Raw genomic sequence first — 7,381 nt, 5'->3', positions numbered from 1 at the left:
GGCACTAGGCTGGGGCCTCCAGAGAAGTCTTAAGAGTGTTCAAGCTCAAAATAATGTGAGTCCTACATCCAAAGGGAAGGCAGAGGGCTGGAGGTGTGCCTCAGCGAGGAGGACTTGGGTAAACATACCAAAAGCCCTGGGGGTCCTATTACCAGCAAACACACACGCACCCCAAAACAATAAATAAGCCCAGAGGAAGACTGGTAGGGTTTCCTAATCTATTCAAGATTCAAAATGTTTTAAAAGTTTTGAACCTTTCTAAGCATTCCACCATCCTAAATGAAAGAAAAGCCACCACATAAAACCCACAGAAATGCAAATGAATGTCAAAGCAGGACACTTCAAATATTTATAACTGAAAAAAGTATGTGCACATTTAAGAATGTCACTCAGGAAAATACAGAGTTAATCACAGGAAGTCTTGGCAAAAATTCCAGGGTTAATAGCATTATTATAAATACCTCTTAAAGGGTGATGTGTCCTTTGAAGAAAATTTCTGGAGAAAAAGCATATTACGCTGACTGACTGGACAAAGTGTGGGGAACGGACGAACTGCAGAAAACACCCCAGGGCCCCGTGCCACACCTTCTGCAGCTGCATTTTAACATGGCTCTGAGAGACTTGTTTGCATATTAACATTTAAGAAAGACTATTTTCCAATAGTGTAACAGTGTTAAATATTAACAGTTAACAGTGTGAACATTTTACTTCTATCAGAACTGAAACATGCTAGCTCCATCAAGACAATACATACAACACACATAACATACAAACAGCACTATAGTGGGCTTTCCTTTCTTGTTTCAATTTTTATGGTTTCAGTTACCTGTGGCCAATCAACATCTAAAATTTAAATGGAAAGTTCCACAAATAAATCATGACTAATGTGTAAGTCAAATTTTCTCATAAGTATGAATGTATAGGGGGAAAGAAGCATGTCATATGCAAAGTTAGTCCTGCAATTGTTCAGCTCTGGAATGTCTCCCAAAGGCTGGCCCACAAGTTAAAAGGTTCCTCTTTACCTTGGTGCTGTTGGAAAGTTGTGGGAACCTTCAAGAGGTGAGGCCCAGAGGTTCTACACACTGGGGGTATTTGTTCCAGTGATGAAAAACTGGTTAGCTCAGGCACTACCTGCAGTTCAGGCATCCTCTAAGGGTCGCAGGATGTGTGGAGATAAGGAGACTCCTGTGTGCCCATGCCTCAGTGCTGAGTCACCCGGAACCTTCCTCTGCTCCCTCTCCAGTCCTACACGGAGAGCTTTTCATTATCCTATTTCATTACTGTTCTTGTTGCTATGATGGAATACCTGACAGAAGCAACTTAAGGGAGGACAGATTTAGTTTTGGCAAACAGCTTGTTCTGTGAGTGCGTGTAAATACAGCCCATCACACTAATTCTGGACGTGATGAGTGCTTGCACCAACTGCTACATCTGCTTCTCAGTGTCCTGCCCTGGGTGAAGCTGGGGCCTAGGGAAGGGCCAGCTCCTTTGCTCAAGGAAGACGGAATAGAAAACAAGGTGGCCCATACTAGGGCTCCTCACAACACACACTCCCAGACCTCTGAGAGTCCAGAGGTTTCCTACCGATCCCACACCACCCCTCAATCTGCCCTCACCCCTCTAGCTATGTAGTAATTCCACCAAATAAGCACCACCCACTTTTCACCCTAATTTACAAAAGCCTGCATAGTTATGATCCACAACACAGTGTTTCTTAAGACTCACCTGGTAGAGCTCAGGAATGGTGGTGGATTCCGTCTTCTACATGCAGCAAGCTGGCTGCTTTGGCCAAGTGGGATTTAAAGACAGGCGTTGAGCAGAGGATGTCCCAAGGTCATACCTTGAAAACACTGGCCCTCCCCACACAGCTAGCTAGACACCGTCACTCTGTAGACCCCCAGTCTAGGTGCCGTGTGCAACTGGTCCAAGTCAGCTAATGAGATATTTTTTCTAAGTCACACGTATACCCTCCCAAGGGGCTGCCTGGATTCTGTGGGACCACAAGGGTTGAAAGTCAGTGAATTCATGCCACCACCTAAATGTCACTTAATTTTTAATTCAAAGGATGCAGTGTTCTCTGAAAGTTCAGAAGCCCGGATCTGGGTGGTAATTACATGACTGCTAGAGGAGTAACTGATGATGCAAACCCTAAGGAGAGGGTTTAGGAAAAAGAATAATTCACATTTTTATTCTCCCACCCCTTCAAACTGGTAGTGAAAGTGCCATTAACTCCATTTGCTGCCTTCCTTCCACAGCGCACACTCTAGATCCTGACAGGAACTATTATCTCTGCTTCAGGGGTCCAGGTACAAAGAGGGACAAGAGGCACAGTAGGGATCCAAGCCCAAGTCCACATCAGGACCTCACACCCCACCCCGTGATGACGTCATGCTCCAGTGCACAGCTGCCTAGAACCCCACATTGGAGGGAGCCTTCACCATCTTTCTACCCATAACCTTATCTCCCTCACCACCCCAAAGCTCCCAGTAAGCTGAGCACAGGGGGTCTGGTTGCAGGAGAATGCATGGCTCATTCCCTTCCCCCTTCACTGCAAAAAAAAAAAGAGAGAGAGAGAGAGAGAGAGCCCAGCCAAAGAAGCCCAACGCAAAGGAACAGGGACAAGCAGGAGAATAAAGGCCACCAACAGGTCAAAATCCCAGCAGCCATTCACTGCATTTCAGGTTTAAAAAGAACAACGAAGAGCCATCCACCTTTTATTCAGGTCTACAAATGAGACTGTTTCTCAGTGGGGACTGCAATGTCCCTGGCCGATGGCTACGTGTGCGCCGGCTCCTCTGCCAGGCCTGGTATCAATACACCGCCAAGGACTCCTCCTGCCATCACAAGAAAAATGGCAGTTGATGAAAGGGACAGCGGACATGTAAACAGGTGATCCGTCTTTCTGAAGATCCATGGCAAGGAATAACTCACGGGTACGCAAGGACAATTTGTCGAACTCCATCAAAAACATAAACCCGCCAACAAAACCTCTCTCGCTCAATTTCCAGAGCGCTATTTTCCGTCTATGGAGTGGGAGGTCTCATGGAAAAGCTGCACCGCCGCTATAGCGCACTGTGTATCAAGGCTCTTAAACCAGACCAAACGCCATCAAGGTTTGAAGACAAGCGAGCAGACCTTAGTGTTCTATTTTTAACAGATTTAAAAAAAAAAAAAAAAAGGTCCAGCTACCCAGAAGCCAGTGCCGGCGCACTGCCCGCGCTGGTTCCCACACCGCTGCCCGGCGCCTGGCGACGAGCGGATTCTACGTCTCCAAGTTCCAGTCGCAGCTTTACGCGGCTACAGTTACTACTTGTTACATAACATTAAACAATCAAGATTTAAAACGATTACATAATTCCGTCCTGCAGCGACCATGCACCGAGGTTCTCGCGATCCCGCTCCCGGAAAGCCCGCGGGCCGCCGCTGCGCGCGCCGAGCCGAGCCCGAGGCGAGTCCGCGGCCCTCCGTGCTCGCGAGCTCCGGGCGAACTGCCCGCCTGCCCGCCGGCCTTCGGGATCGGGATCGCATCGCCTCGCTTCGGCCGCGGCCGACCATTTCCGAACGAACCCCGAGACCTCGGCAGGCCTCCCCAGCCAGGAGCCCCGGATGACCCCACCGCCCCCCAGGACCTCCCCTCTCCCTTCTCTCCCAGACCCCCGAACCTCACGGATGGCGGAGCCCACCTGCGTACCTGGAGAACCCGCTACAGCGCCTCGGCCAGCCGCACGGGGTCGCTGCGTGCGCGCCACCGGCCCGGGGCAGGGCTCGCGAGCCCGGCAGCGGGCGCTCGGCTCGGCTCGACTCGGCTCGGCTCGGCGCGGCGCGGACAGCGCTCGCTCCGCATGGACAGCGCTCGCTCGCTCGCTCGCTCGCTCGGACGCGCGGAGCTACTCGGCTCGGCTCGGCTCAGCTCGCGCCGGCTCGCCACCGCGCCACCCAGGCCGGCCAGCCTGCGGCCCGCAGTGGCAGCGCAGAAAGAAAAAAATGAAAAAATGGGATCGATCCGGGATCGGGGAAGCAGAGAACCATGGACACCCTGCCCTGCTGGTCCGGAGGACAGACACTCGCTAAAACGCCAAGCGAACCCGCAGAGCCTCCTCCCGGGAGGCCATCCCCGCAAGGGTGCGATCGCGATCGCGATCCCGATCCCGATCCCGATCCCGCCCCGCCTCCCCAGCGTGCCCGCCTGGACCCACCCCCATCGCGGCAGGCGGCACAGGTGCAGTGCCGCGAGGCCCGTCCTGCTGCGCCCGCCGCAGCCAGACAGACGGACGGATGGAGGGAGGGAAGGCCCGGTCCTCCAGCGCACTCCTCAGCTTCCAGGGGACCAGGCGCCCCTGACGACCGGGGAGGACGAGGGACGCGGCTGGGTCCTTGCGCACTAAGGGAACCCCAGGACCAAACCCATGTGACGCAGCCACGCCCCGAGGCCCAGCGGGGGCCCTCTGCTGCCCAATCCCCGGATCCCTGGTTCTCATGGCAACCCTGAAGAACCTCTTGCTCCCTGCATCGCTTCCTCCCCTCCCCCCACGGCCCCCTCCGCGCTGATGGGCAAGAACAGGAACACTGGCCGTTCTCGTGATGCCGAAAGTCCTCCATGTCCACCCGTTCAACCACGTACCGAACACAGGGCTGGGTGGTGGGCCCATCAAAGTCAGCAATGCCACGAGACCATTTCTCGTGACACACAGCAGGAAGACAGGGGGGGGGTGCGAGTGACCAGGACCAGTTAATCTGCATTTCCGCAATCACTTTCATTTCATACCCCTCCCCAAAATGTCAGATCAAGAACCACCCAGAAGGGAGAAGATCCTTTTGTGCATTACAAAAAAAAAAAAAAAAAAGCGTTATTTGGATTTAAAACAGAAAGTGGGGTTCCGTTTACAGTTAGCTAGGTGGATAATTGATGCTGTCTGTCAGGTACCTGCTACACACCAGTCAGTCACTTTATGCACACACAGGCTGCAACAAAGGAAGCAAAAAAAAAAAAAAGAAGAAGAAGAAGGATAGGAGATACTTAGATACTTGTGGTTTTATACACACACACTTGTGCCTCTGATTCCTCTGGGAATTCCTCAGGCTGCATGACCCCCACAAATACCAAAATATGCAAATGCACAAGTCCCCTCTATAAAATCACGTATTTGCATATGACCTATACATATGCTCCCTCGTTTCTTAAATCATGAAATTACTTATACAACCTGATAGAATATAAATAATAAGTAAACAGATTTTATGGTGTGTTGTTTATGAATAATGACAAGAAAAATGTCTGAATGTGGCCAATACAGAAGCAATTTTTTTCTGAATATTTTTGACTCACTGTTGGTTCAATTTGTGGATACAGAACCCACAAATACAGAAAACCAACTGTGTATTTTTTCAAAACAAACAATAAAAAACCTCAGCTCACAATAAAGAAAGCAAAAAAAAAAAAAACACACAAAAGGTTTGGAGTTTTGTTTGTTTGTTTTTACAAAGAACTAGTAAGGAAATGTTACACTGCCCTCTAACAAACATCATAGGAAAAGCTAAAAGTTGAAGATGGCATTCAGTAGTGACAATCAACAGTGAACAGATTTGGAACCATCATTACTACAGCACTCCTATCTGCAAAGGAGGCAAGGGGCTTCAACAGCCTTTCCAGGCACTGTGTGCAAACAGCAAAGCTGTTGGAGGCAAGCAAACTGGGAGGCCAAGCTGGGAGAGACTGGGGAAACTGAGAAGCAGCGAATCCAAGATGGTCAGATTCCAATACTGCAAAGTCAGACAAACAAAAAGCAGGTTTGAGCCAGGTGTGGTGGCACATGCCTTTAGTCCCAGCACTTGGGAGGCAGAGGTAGGAGGATCACTGTGAGTTCGATGCCACCCTGAGACTACATAGTGAATTCCAGGTCAACCTGGGCTAGAGTGATACTCTACTTTGAAAAAAAAAAAAAAAAAAAACTAGGTTAGAGATGGGTCCTGAGAGTAGCCACCAGCCAAGGCCCATACCAAAGGCCCTTCAGCCTGCTCTAGGAGGTTTGCACATCACCTGAGGCACCTCCTCAGTGGAGATGCTGCAGAGCCTGTTTGCCCCTTCACTAAAGGGCATGTGGAAGAACTACACTGACCCAGATCCCAGAAGTCACGTCCAAGTGAAGAGATTGGGGTCTTCACTCAAGCTCAGAGCACAGTCTCTCAGTAGAAGAATCTGGGTCGCAAGACTGTGTTCAGTTCTGAGCGACACCACCCTACCTCAGCAGTTAACCCTAGACATCTGGGTCTGGCAGCTCAAGCCTGCAGGGTGAACTCATCTTTCATGACATCACTCTTGCCCTGCAGGCTTCTGGCCTAGAGCAGCAGATACACTGGAAAAAGGGCCAGAAGGGAAATGGTGTAATGGTGAGCTAGGAACACAGAAGCCAGGTCTATGCCTGTGACCTAGTGGACATTTGTGCTCCTCTGTTATAAGAAGAAAGCCTGTAGACAAAGGATAACTGACATATCAAACGCAGAACTGAAAGAGAGGCAGAAGACAGAGATGCCTATACGCAGCGCAAGCCCAGAAAGGCCGGTTCCAAAGCAAGATGAACCAGAACTCTTAAGGAACAGTTAGATTTGGGCGTCTATGGCCACCTCACTTTTCCCAAAGCCATGAAGCAGGTCACTGGAGAGGGGTCAACAGGCACAGCCAAGCCTCTGCTCCCAGACTAAGACCAAGTAGGTCACCAAACCCCATTTTAGAGGGACTGGAAATGGATACCCCAGCCCTACAGAAAAGAACCCTGAAGGTATGGGCATTAGAGGTGTCTCTAATGTCCCACATACTGGGACAGCCTCAACAGAGGCCCAGCCAAAGATACTCAAATAGGACTCAGACTGGCTTCTCAGCCTTGAGAGCAGATGAACAAAAAGGACTTCAAGAGGTCCGTTCCAAGCCCCTACCATGCAAGGTGGGGTCCTACAACGGGGAAGGCAGGCACAGGACCCAGCGGAGCCCTGTCCACGGCTCTGTCTAACCTCCACTACAGTCTCTCCTTTCTGAGCTCTGGTGGTGCCCTGGGGCATGCACAGGAATGAGTGACCTGTCCACCCAGCCCCCAACAACATGCAGCCAGCCAGTATAGATAACCCTCCACCCTGCCCCCTCCCAGGGCCTGGGTGCAGATCAGCACAGCCCAAGTCCCCTGCATGCCGCAGATGCAGCTTCACCCGGGGTGGCTTGGTAGTACCCCCTCCCCATAGCCTCCTTCCAGGGGCACAAGTGTTTGTCACAGGCTCTGCTTCTTAAGAAACTCACAGAAAAATGAGGAGAAATATAAAGAGTCAACAAATTTTAACGTGGACAGAAGAAATGATGCAGGAAAAGCTAAAAATATCTCTAAAAGAAGATAAT

Source organism: Jaculus jaculus, chromosome 16 (genome assembly GCF_020740685.1).
Source record: "Jaculus jaculus isolate mJacJac1 chromosome 16, mJacJac1.mat.Y.cur, whole genome shotgun sequence".
In the NCBI taxonomy this organism is placed as follows: Eukaryota; Metazoa; Chordata; class Mammalia; order Rodentia; family Dipodidae; genus Jaculus; species Jaculus jaculus.
The sequence above is the reverse complement of the archived record's forward strand: the minus strand, read 5'-3'. Positions refer to the sequence as shown.